The sequence below is a fragment of the Nicotiana tomentosiformis genome, chromosome 11 (assembly GCF_000390325.3).
Source record: "Nicotiana tomentosiformis chromosome 11, ASM39032v3, whole genome shotgun sequence".
Taxonomy (NCBI): Eukaryota; Viridiplantae; Streptophyta; class Magnoliopsida; order Solanales; family Solanaceae; genus Nicotiana; species Nicotiana tomentosiformis.
In genome coordinates this window covers 11,301,242-11,313,232 of record NC_090822.1, presented here as the reverse complement: position 1 = coordinate 11,313,232, position 11,991 = coordinate 11,301,242, and the positions used below count along the sequence as shown (strand labels likewise).

Genomic DNA, 11,991 nt, shown 5'->3' with positions numbered 1-11,991 from the left:
ATTTATGTTCGGGTTAGACTTTTAGGCTTTCATTATGCCTTATCTGGTTGTGTGCCTTTCATGATTTATGTTTTAATTAATTGTATGGTTGCGTGAGCTTATTATTCCATGTTAGTAACCATGTTTAGGATACTATATGTTAATTGACCATGGTGGATTATTCGTGAAATTATTGATATACCTGATTTAGTTGTAGTCATGCTTTATATCCTTGTGTATCTTATTGATTATTTATGAGCATATGCATCCTTGGAGATGAGATATTATTTTGGATTTCTATGATTATGGCACATTTGGACATGCTGAGCGGATTGATTTGGATATGACACAATTTTTGCCGAGCGGTTATGGTGATATTGATATTGTTATGGCACGAGATCTTTGTCGTGCAACGTATGGATATGGATTCATCCCCCTAGGCCCACCCTCTCATGTTTTTCTCTTGATGGAGTACACGCATGCTATGAGAAATTAATATATTTTTGGTTGATTCTGATATGAAATCTGATAAGGTGAGTTTTGAGTATAAGGGTGATAGCGTTGATCATTCAAGTGAATTCTTTATGCCATATCATACATAATATATGCTCTCTATGTTTATCTTCTAACATACTACTTTATATCTCTGTTATATGCTTTGTACTTGATAAACGAGATAGAACTATTCATGTTGATTTGGTATCTCATGACGTATTCTTTTACAATATTGCATCTCTTTTTTGTTAAAATCTTGTTGTGTATATATAGGAATATACAAGTTTATTTGTTAATAGATATCACATGACTTGAATCGCGTCACTAACTTCACCAAGGTTAGCCTTATTACATACTGAGTATAAGTTGTCTCATACTCATACTATATTTCTGCATATTTTTCTGCATATCCTGGCATTGGCTCTAGCGGACCGCAAGAGGATGCCCGTGGCTGATATAAGAGACTTGAGGTAGTGCTGCATGGTCGTCCGCACACCCTTGGAGTCCTCCTTCCTTTTACAATACTATTACTTATATTTCAAATAGTGTCTGTATTAGTGAGAAATTCGATTGTATCTTGTTCTAGAGCTCATGACTCCAATCCATATTACCGGGTTTTGAAAAAAGTATTATTGTGGTATTTATATATTTATTATAGTTGAAGGATTCATTCCACGTATTTATACGATGATAGTTACATATATTTTTGTCATCCTTAGTTTGGTCTACATTTGGTTATTGACTTGTCTAGCATTGCGGGTTAGGTGTCGTCACGACCGTTCTTTGTAACTGACAGGAAAAGTGGGTTTTGGAATATCTACAAATGGGTAAGTCCTCATCTCGTGTGATGTCATACTGATTAAATCTTTTGCCATCTGTTGTATATTTATTATATATGCATATTCTGTTGTGCCTAATGTCTCAAGGTGAACTTCTTATATCTATCTTCTGTCTTGTCTATTGGCTGAACTTGAACTTCTTTTCTGGGGTATGATTGGAACTAGCTGCTTAAACACTTTCTTAATAATGATCTCATCTTCTTTGAGTTCTAAGCCTAAACATGTTTACTTTTTCTCTTTACTTCCATCTGACCTAGTGCTTTTGACTTGTTAAAGTTGTGGATACTTGGCAGATGTTGCATTCTCGCATTGAATTCCATGGCATTACAAACTGTAGGGAACCTTCAGTCTGGCCCTTTATTAACCACATTCTTGTTAGAGAAGTTGTGAAGTCGCATTAATAAAACATTGAAATGGTTAAAACTCTGATGTTTTCAGGTTTAAGCCTTTTCATTTAACTAGATTCTGCAGTTTTAAGAATATAAAAGATATGATTTCTAAATTGGCCACCAACTCTACCTTAGTCCTTATCATTTAGTTTTTAACAGAAATTACCTTAATCTCCACATAAATGTGTCACTTTCAATCCCTCATATGAACCACCAATTTAGATGGAAAATGTAAAGCATTTTACTTGTAGTTGGCTTTTTGCATGATAAAACAACAACAACATACCCAGTATTATTTCACACCGTGGGGTCTGGGGACTGGGTAGGATAGTGTGTACGCAGACCTTACCCCTACCTTGTAGGGATAGAGAGGTTGTTCCAATAGACCCTTGGCTCAGGAAAGCATAAGCACCACATTAATGAAAATATAGATAAGAAGGGACAATACCAAAAAGCCATATAAAAGCAGAATAAAAACAACAAGATAGTAAGGTGATCAAAAATGATAGAAAATAACGGTTAGTCATAAAAACCTACTACCAACAGAAAGCGAGACTGCATGCCAATACTACTGTTATGAACACCCTAGACTACCTATTCTACTACCTTAATCCTCGACCTTCATACCTTCCTATCAAGTGTTATGTCCTCGGTCAGCTGAAGCTGTGCCATATCTTGTCTAATCACCTCTCCCCACCTCTACCTCTCCGTAGGCCCTCCAATGTCAACCTCTCACACCTCCTCACCGGGGCGTTTGTGCTCCTCCTCACATGACCAAACCACTTAAGCCACGCTTCTCGCATCTTGTCCTCAATAGGGGCAACACCCACCTTATCGTGAATAACCTCATTTCTGATCCTATCTAACCTGGTGTGCCTGCACATCCATCTCAACATCCTCATCTATGCTACCTTTATCTTCTAGACATGAGCGATCTTGATTGGCCAACACTCAGCCCCATACAACATCGTTGGTCTGACCACCACTCTGTAGAACTTATCTTTAAGTTTCGGTGGTAACTTCTTATCACACAAAACACCGGAAGCGAGTCTCCATTTCATCCATCCCGCCCCAATACGATGCATAGCATCTTCATCAATCTCCACATCTCCCTGAATAATATACCCAAGGTTCTTAAAACTTCCTCTCCTAGGGATGACCTGCGACTCCAGCCTCATCTCCCCTTTCCCTCCTTAAGTCTCGCCACTAAACTTACTCTCCTAGTATTCTGTCTTGGTCCTGCTCAATTTGAAACCTTTTAGACTCCAGGGTCTGCCTTCATACCTCTAGTTACGCGTTCACACCATCTCGCGTCTCGTCAATCAATACAATATTATCTGCAAATATCATGCACCATGACACCTCTCCTTGGATGTGGCGCGTCAGTACGTCCATCGCCAGAGCAAACAAAAAAGGGCTGAGTACCGACCCCTGATGCAACCCCATCATAACCAAAAAATGGTCTGAGTCCCCACCCACCGTCCTCACTCGAGTCGTTGCTCCATCATACATGTCATTAATTAACCTAACGTAGGCCACATGTATACCTCTAGCCTCCAAACTTCTCCACAAAACCTCCCACAGAACTTTATCGTACGTGTTTTCTAAGTCGATGAACACCATATGCAAGTCTTTTTTTCTCTCCCTATACTGCTCCATCAATCTCCTAACAAGATGGATGGCTTCTGTAGTCGAACGGCCCGGCATAAACCCGAACTGGTTCTCGAAAATAGACACACTTCTCTTCACCCTTAGCTCTACCACTCTCTCCTAGACTTTCATAGTATGGCTAAATAGCTTGATACCCCGATAGTTATTGCAATTTTGGATATCACCCTTGTTGAAGTATACAGGAACCATCGTGCTCCACTTCTACTCTTCGGGCATTTTCTTCGTTCTAAAAATGACATTAAATAACCTAGTGAGCCACTCCAAGACTGCCTTGCCCGCACTCTTCCAAAACTCTACCGGGATTTCATCCGGTCCGGTCGCTTTACCCCTGCTCATCTTACGCATAGTCCCCTCAACTTCATTAACTCTAATCCGCCTACAATACCCAAAGTCACAATGACTCCCGGAGAGTTCCAAATCACCCAGTACAATATTCCTGTCCCCCTACTCGTTCAAGAGACTATGGAAGTATGTCTGCCATCTCCGACGGATAAGTCCCTCATCCAACAATGATAAAAATGAGAGAGAATTCACCTTACCCTTTCCATGCTAACCTTAATCCCACTTTAGGGACCCCATATGCCAAAAGGTTAGTCCAAAGTGATGCAATACAGAGTGAAAGTGAAAAAGAAACACAATCTTTGCTTATTTCAATACCTGCACAGCTTGCCTGTCAATTTTCATGTTATTTTATGGTGCTGGATATTGGCTCTGGAATACGTATCAAAGATTCACCATTTATGTGGAAAAACAATGAAATTATCTGTGACACTTTTTTGTTACTGTCTTTGGCGTCGAGCTTGTGCTTGTACTTGAGACAGTAGACTTGATTGGCCTGCTTTATCTTTTTGACAGGTAGAATCTTCTAACGAGGTGTTACCAGTTTACTCCCTCGATGCTGAATTTACAAGACCCTTATGGATATTTGGGATGAAGTCTTATGACTTTCTTGAGCACCACAGCCAAAATACTTTAATTGCCTGCAGTTACAGGTCAAGCTGATAAGTAGTTTGCTATTTTAAATTTTTGTCGTGTATCATGATATTTGAAACTTATAATGCTTTTACGCTGATTGCTTTGGTGACAAAGGAGTTCTTTATATGGTGTCTCGCTTCCCCCTTTCTCCTGACTCAGGGAAAGAGAACTGTTCTGGAGGAAAATTGATGTAGTTCATCTAATCTAGTTAGAAAAAAATATGTGCAGGGAGAATGGGAAGTCATATCTCGGAGTTCTGGATGTTACCCAGGGCAAAATATCAGTGCTTGACATTCCTTTCACAGATATAAACAACATTGTAAGATGTAGTTGCTGCATTTAATATCCTTTATGGGTTTTTACACTTGCGCTGGTCTTGATAAATACCCTTATCAACCTAAACAGACTTCTGGGGTACATAGCTTGTATGTTGAAGGATCATCTGCTGTTCATCCATCCTCAATAGCCAAGGTTCTGCCCTCCAATCTTCTACTCAAAATTTAGACAGACCTTCTGGTGAAATTTTAAAAACAGTATTTAAATGTCTGTTCCAGATCATTCCTATAGCATTTTTTCTGTTATTTTTGCAGATTACTTTGGATGATCAGAGAACAAAAGTAATTGATTTCAAGATTATGTGGTCGTCATCATCTATTAGTGAGATGTATAAGTCATACTACAGTTGGCCGGAGTTGATGAAGTTCCCAACAGATATCCCGGGTCAAAGTGCATATGCATACTTTTATCCACCAACAAACCCCAACTATCAGGCCAGTCATGGAGAAAAACCTCCATTGCTCGTGCGAAGTCATGGTTATTTTTTCCCTCATTAGAACTGATTATGCTTGATAGCTTATCTTTGTTAAAAAACTGAGATTAGTTGGTTTCTGTATGAGATGTGAATGCATATTTTACGATGATACAGGAGGTCCTACAGATGAAGCACGGGGATGTTTAAATCTTAGTGTTCAATATTGGACCAGTCGTGGTTGGGCATATGTGGATGTGAATTATGGTGGAAGCACTGGTACTCCAATGGCCCTTTGACTCCTTCCATCTTTGTCTTGCTATTCTTTCTATACTATTTCTTGAGCAGGGGACTATTTTAAGAGTTTCAACTTTTTGAGGGAACATCGTTTCCTGCTTTTATTGACTGATAATCAGAACTTTATAGAAATGTATAAAGGAAAATATACGAAATAAAAGAATTCAGTACTTTATATTGGTAGAAAAAGCAGAGAAAGCGGCCAAAGGGTTAGGATGGAGTAGAACAAAATGGCAGACTAGTTAGCTACTGTTAAGTCGGTTAATATTCTCTTGTTTTTGGCTCATATGAAGGTTATGGCAGAGAATATCGGGAAAGACTGTTGGGAAAATGGGGAATTGTGATGTCAACGACTGTTGCAATTGTGCCAAATTTTTGGTAACATCAGTGCTAATTCTCTTATATTCATTTAATGCTGCTATAGATTTTGTAAGTCATGATAAATTAGTTTGTTCATTCAAGTTGACAGTGGATGGGTTGATGGTGAAAGACTGTGTATTACAGGGAGTTCAGCTGGTGGTTATACAACATTAGCTGCACTAGCATTTAAAGATGTTTTCAAGGCTGGAGCTTCCTTGTATGGTGTGAGTGAATCAAAAAGTTTGTTTTTGATAAGTAATATTGTATTCCCATATCTTGTGTGCTTTTGCACTTGCAACCTTAAACTGATCATAAAAATATGATCTTTAAGTTAAGATTGGTGCCTTTATGTGGTATTCTGTTATCTTAAATGATCATCTTTCTGTAGAAAAGCATGTGATTGATTAATTATACACACGGATCAGGCATCAGTTTGGTTCATATGTCTACTTGTATTACTCAAAGCTCCTCAAGTATCAAATCCATTTTTTTAGTTTCAGTGCTTTATGCCCTCATCCTTTGTTAATCAGATTGGTGATCTACAATTGCTGAGAGCAGAAACTCACAAGTTCGAATCTCACTATGTTGACAATCTAGTTGGTAATAACCAAATCGATAAATGTTGACAATACATTTGCTTGAAGTCTTTCCCCTGATCTATGTTGATCTATATGTGTTGAGCCCTTTTGAATCATTGCAGGGGATGAGAAGGCATATTTTGAGAGGTCGCCAATCAATTTCGTAAATCGCTTTTCCTGCCCCATTATTTTATTTCAAGGACTGGAGGACAAGGCAAGCACAGCATGCCCCTTTTAATGTCATAATTCTCCTGTCTGTGTCATTTTTTTATTGATGAATTGTCTACATAAATCTTTTCGCCCAAATTTCTGTTCCCCATAAAGATTTGACAACCTCCTTTAGTCTTGGGCGAACTCGCTCTCTTATTTTTTGGATATACTTCTGTATTTTATGCATGGAGTTGGTCTAGCAAACATGTCAGAAAGACTACGTGCTTAAACCTTTTATTCATGTTCATTGAGACTAAGTAGCATGTATTTTTGATGCAATAGCATTCACTTGATAAATGGAGCTTGCACCGAACTCTGGTGCATGGTTTTTTTGCCTTGTCCCTATAAGTGTTGGATATTTGGCTAGTATAGTTGCATCTTTAAAACAGCTAAAAAGTATTGCCTCTTCTTTAAACAACATGATGATGGGCCAGGAGAGTAATCAAGCAATCACCTCTGTTTGTAATGACTGTTGCTTGTTGGTAGAATTAAGTTTTTAGCTCCTGTTGCAGGTCGTTTCCCCTGATCAAGCACGCAAAATCTACCAGGCATTGAAGGAGAAAGGGTTGCCTGTTGCACTTATTGAATATGAAGGAGAACAGCATGGTTTCCGTAGGGTATGCATCATTTTCCAGACTTGGGGATAAATTTTTGTCTGTCCGCCTTGGAGGAATTTAGCTGATTTCTTTCGTCATATGCAGGCTGAAAATATTAAATTCACCCTTGAACAACAAATGGTGTTCTTTGCGCGTTTAGTGGGACATTTTGAAGTAGCAGATGAAATTACTCCTGTCAAAATTGATAATTTTGATTGAGGTATGCGACTTCTGAATGGTCTGTACCATATAGTTCAATACAGTTGCCATAACTAAGGAAAAAGTTGATGACGGAGAGAGAGAAGCAGCCGTTTGATTTAATTTGCTAGATCGGTAAATAGGTTATACTAGTAGGAAAATTGAGGAAACATTTTTGTTTAATAACATCATCAAGAGTTGCTGATCAAAGAAACTAGAACATCGTCAAGCGCACAGAACACTTGGAGTTTGCTCTTGTAATTGTACTACAGATTGCTTAATGTGGCAGTAAGCCTTCAGGGAGAAGAATTGTGATCCCCCCTATGGGTTTGGGTGTGGATTGCTGGATGTATTTTCTCTTTTCTGAGTGAGTCTTCTTCTTCTCTCTTTAGCTTTGGTACCATGTGAAATAAGAACGCTAGAGAAATCTTATTGAATTGGTTAGAAGTCTAATCCCAGAAGCCTCCTATAAAAAAATGTAGACAACATAAAATGTGGACAAGTTTCTTAATGATCGGGTTCTTATAATAGCTGTGAAATTCTTAACGAAAGATTTGATAACAACCATGTACATGGTAAAATATGTTATATTAAATGATCGCATAAGGAAATGACATGTGGAGCCGAAGGCGGGAGGATAGCTAAAATCGAGAGCAACTATTTCGTTTGTTACCGGAAAGAATGGTACTCATAAAGATGAAATAAATGTCTGTCACCCGGTAACATTTAATGAAAAATATTCTACAAACATTAAATACATGGAGAGACTTCTTTCTCCCATGTGTACGGAGCAGAAGCCTTGATCCCGGTGGAAGTTGGGGAACTTACCTTGAGATATTTCCAGGCAAATGAAGAGGCAAACAATGAAGCAATGTTAGTCAAATTGGAGCTACTCGATGAGCGCAGGGACTTGACGCATATAAAGATGGCAGCTCAAAAACAGAGAATAGAAAGATATTATAATTGAAGAGCCAACCTCCGTTATTTCAAGTGGGAGACTTGATTCTAAGGAAAGTAACTCAAAACACCCCGGGAACACAACGCAGGGAAGCTAGATCCAACATGGGAAGGCCCCTATCGGATTTCGGCTGTCACCGGGAAAGGTTCATAGGAGTTGGAGAATCAAGATGGAGAAAAGTTGCCAAGCAACTGGAATGTGGCACACCTCAAGAGATATTATTGCTGATGAACATCGCATGTACTGAAAGTATGTGATGCACTCTTTTTTCCTTTGTCCAGTTTTTGTCTGAATTGAGTTTTTCTGGAAAGGTTTTTAACGAGACAGCAACGGAAAGCATACTACGAAGAAGGTTTCAATAGCAGCAATAAGACCTTTTAACAGCAAGGCACACAAGCGAAGAACCACTCTGGAGCGGTTAGATAATCTTTGGTTCGATAGCAAAATTCCCAGTGGGAAGTTAAGTTTGCTATCAAGTAAAGGTTACCCGACCGTTCACAAGTGCAAATCACTAAGGGATTGTTAGATAGTCTTTGGCTCGATAGCATAAATTCCTAAGGGGAAGGTGCAAAACTTCCAGTATTCAAATTTGCATTCTTTGCATTCGAACACCGGGGGGGTGATATGAGGATACGATAACAATGATTGCCACGTCAACCGAAAATATATTTGTGTCATCGGGACCGGGGACTGCGCGACCAGTCCCGTAAAAATAAGTTGTACAAGTTAGCCACAAGAAATGGCAATTTTTTTAGCATAACGAATGCTTATGTACTTTTTGAAAATGGAAGGAATAAAGTAAAATCTTTTTATTTCTATCTTGTTTCTTGTCTGAACGATGAATTGATTTTGTCATTTAAAGTTAAACAATTACCTCAAATGCTAGTGCCGTAATGAACAAGAGACGTCCTCTTCAAGAGCACCGTAAACATAAGAAGGGCCTCTCTTATAAAAACCCTCACGATAAAGGGTTGATTCTGGAAGAACTTGTGCCCGAAATCCAAATGCTTTCAGGAGGAATACACCCAAAGCCTTGCATAATTAGACGCAAACAGTAAAACTTGCGCAAAACACTTAAGCAAGAAGAACGCAAAGATTAAAACCTGCATAAATGTTCAAACGAAAGAACGCAGAAAGACTCATGCAATACTTGAGCAAAAGACGCTTTTATTCACAATAAATGTGCCAAAACAGCAGAGGTACAAAAGTTGGGAAAATGAATGAAAAGCTACGTTGCTGCATCTCCGGAACCCGGAGGAAGAGAAGCATTCGCGCCCCTAGGGGAAGTGGGTAGATGCGCCACCGGCTCGATGTCTTGACCCTCAATATTTTGGCCTTCAACATCTTTGCCTTCCGGTTCCTCTTTAGTTCCCGAAGATTCGGAACCGGAACCAGAAAAACTAAAAGCATCAGGCCCGACCGGGAGCCCCCTTTTAGCAGTTGACCCCAGCTCACGAGCTTTAGCGATTTCGGCATCAAAGTCAATGACACCCGCTTTAGCCTCTTCCAAGGCTTTTCTCCTTATGTTGTACATAACATATGATTTTTCAACAACGAGGGAAGCTGCTCGGCTCTTGAGTTCTTCTTTAAGTTGGTCAACCTCGACAGAAAAGTTTTCCCGGGCGGATCTAACGGACTTGAGGCTAACGTCGAGTTCGCGGACAGTAGAGCTGAAAAGTCTATTATGCTCAATGGTCTTCTTATACTTCTCCTCCAATTGGGTATATTTCACCCCTGCAGCAGCAAGCTCTTCAGTTTTGGAGTTCAAGGTTGCCTCCAAATTGGTCAATCTTTCAGGAGAGGCAGCCTCGCGATCGGATGCAGCAAGAACGACACTATGGACTATAACCCATTTAGCCCTAGCCTCTTCAAATTGAATCCTCAGCGGGGCGATCTATTAGCTAAGGGTATCTACTTCTTGCTCGCTTTGCTGCAAACAAGCCTCTAATAGAACAGCCTTAGCAGCTTTGGCTTCCAGCTCTGAGAGGCGAGCAACAGTTTGGTGTCGCTCGGTCAAAAGTTGATCCAGCCCAGAGATAAGTTCTTCTTTTTCCCGAATCAACCCCTGGAGGCCCCCGGAAGCAAGGAAATTGGCATGCGAAACAAGAAAGGCGAACTCAAGATATTACTAAATCAAAGACAAGAGAAATGACAAAGGAAATGAAGAGTACCGCTGCGGCATTGTGCATAGCATTGTTCAACAAGCACTCTCCCGGGAGAGCCTGTATCTTTTCCCAATCTTTTTCTGAAGCCAAAGGCTTCAGATAGTTAGCAAGTTCCACTGGCCCGGACAACAAATTACATCTGGTAGAGACCGAGAGAGTAACGCTCCTCCTCCTCCTTTGCGGAGAGGGCATGATAATTTTGCCCCAAATTTCCATGAACTGGGGATTGGGGAGAGAAACATCCTCTTCTCGGGCAGATGCGGCCAATGGAGATGATGTAGCAGTTACTGGTGGAAGAGTTCACGAAGAAGGAGATGAAGCTGATAGCGTTGAAGGGTGAGAAGTAGCTGCGGCAAACGCAGTGCTGGTTGTCGGTTGCTCGTCAACCGAAGACGGCAGGGACCTGGTACTCAGCCCCATCATACCGAGCGCAACGACTAGGATCCGGAAGCGGGAGTTAGCATTTTCCACCATCTCAAGCTCCCCTAGAGTGCCAAGGCATCGTCCTCGATTGATGTAATTAACTCAACAAATTGAGCAGTCTGTTGAGTTGAGGAAGGTCGTCGTCTTTTGTGAAGAGAAGCCCCCTCATCGCTGGCTTCTCCATCATCACGGTATCTATGGTCGGGCCGGATGGAGGACTCGTCACCATGACTTCCGGAGACGACTAGGGGGCAGCGTTCTTCACCCTCTTATTCTTTCCCTCGGTCGCGGAGGAATGCCTTCTTTTTGGTTCCTTGTTCTCCGGTCGGGGACTCCGAGAAGAAGCACTCGCAACAGAAGCAGGTCCGGAGATGCCTGTCTGTGAAAAGGCCTTCTACAGCCTCACCATATCAGCAGGATCAGCCAAAACGTCCTCCTCGGGGACAACAACTGAGCCTTGGGGTAGACCTATATTCAACAGGAGATAAGAATCAGAGAACTTCCTTATAAGAAAAGGTAAAGACAAGAAGAGTTCAACTTACCAAGATTTTTAGCCTTCCACCCGTATTTCGGGACAACTCTTTCCATGTGCAGGTTTCGGGCGTAGTAACGTCCAAAATTTTCTATACCCATTGGTCCAAGCCCTCAACCCTAGGGGGAACCCACCGAGTCGCTGAGACAGGTAATGGGAGAAAATTCAATAATAACGAGAAATGGTCTTTAACAGAAGCATAAGCAAACTATATACTAACGAGTGCAGTTCCACAATTCTAGGAAAGACGGAGCCGAAGCCGAGATGATGTCACTGGTGGCGACTAAAATGAATTGTTCCATCCACCCACAGTCGTTATCATCATCCATGTTGAATAGTAGTGCATGGTGGCCTCGTTTGCTGAAGTTAATCATTCCCCCACAGAAGATCTTGGGGGAATAGAGGTTCATCACGTGAGCTAGGGATAGCTCCTCTCCCGTTTCTTGGCACAGGCGCCGAAGACAAGCAATCGTCCTCCGCACGGAAGGACTCACCTGTGCCAAACATACCTGATAGCAGAGGCAGAACTCCACAATGACGGAGTCAAGCTCTCCACTCAGAGAAAATGTCCCTAAAGT

At 40.9% G+C, this 11,991-nt stretch overlaps 1 pseudogene; it reads left to right on the top strand.

The window, feature by feature from the left end:
• The first annotated feature begins 497 nt into the window (after positions 1-497).
• LOC104093831 (uncharacterized) lies at positions 498-7,699 on the top strand (annotated as a pseudogene).
• Positions 7,700-11,991: the final 4,292 nt, after the last annotated feature.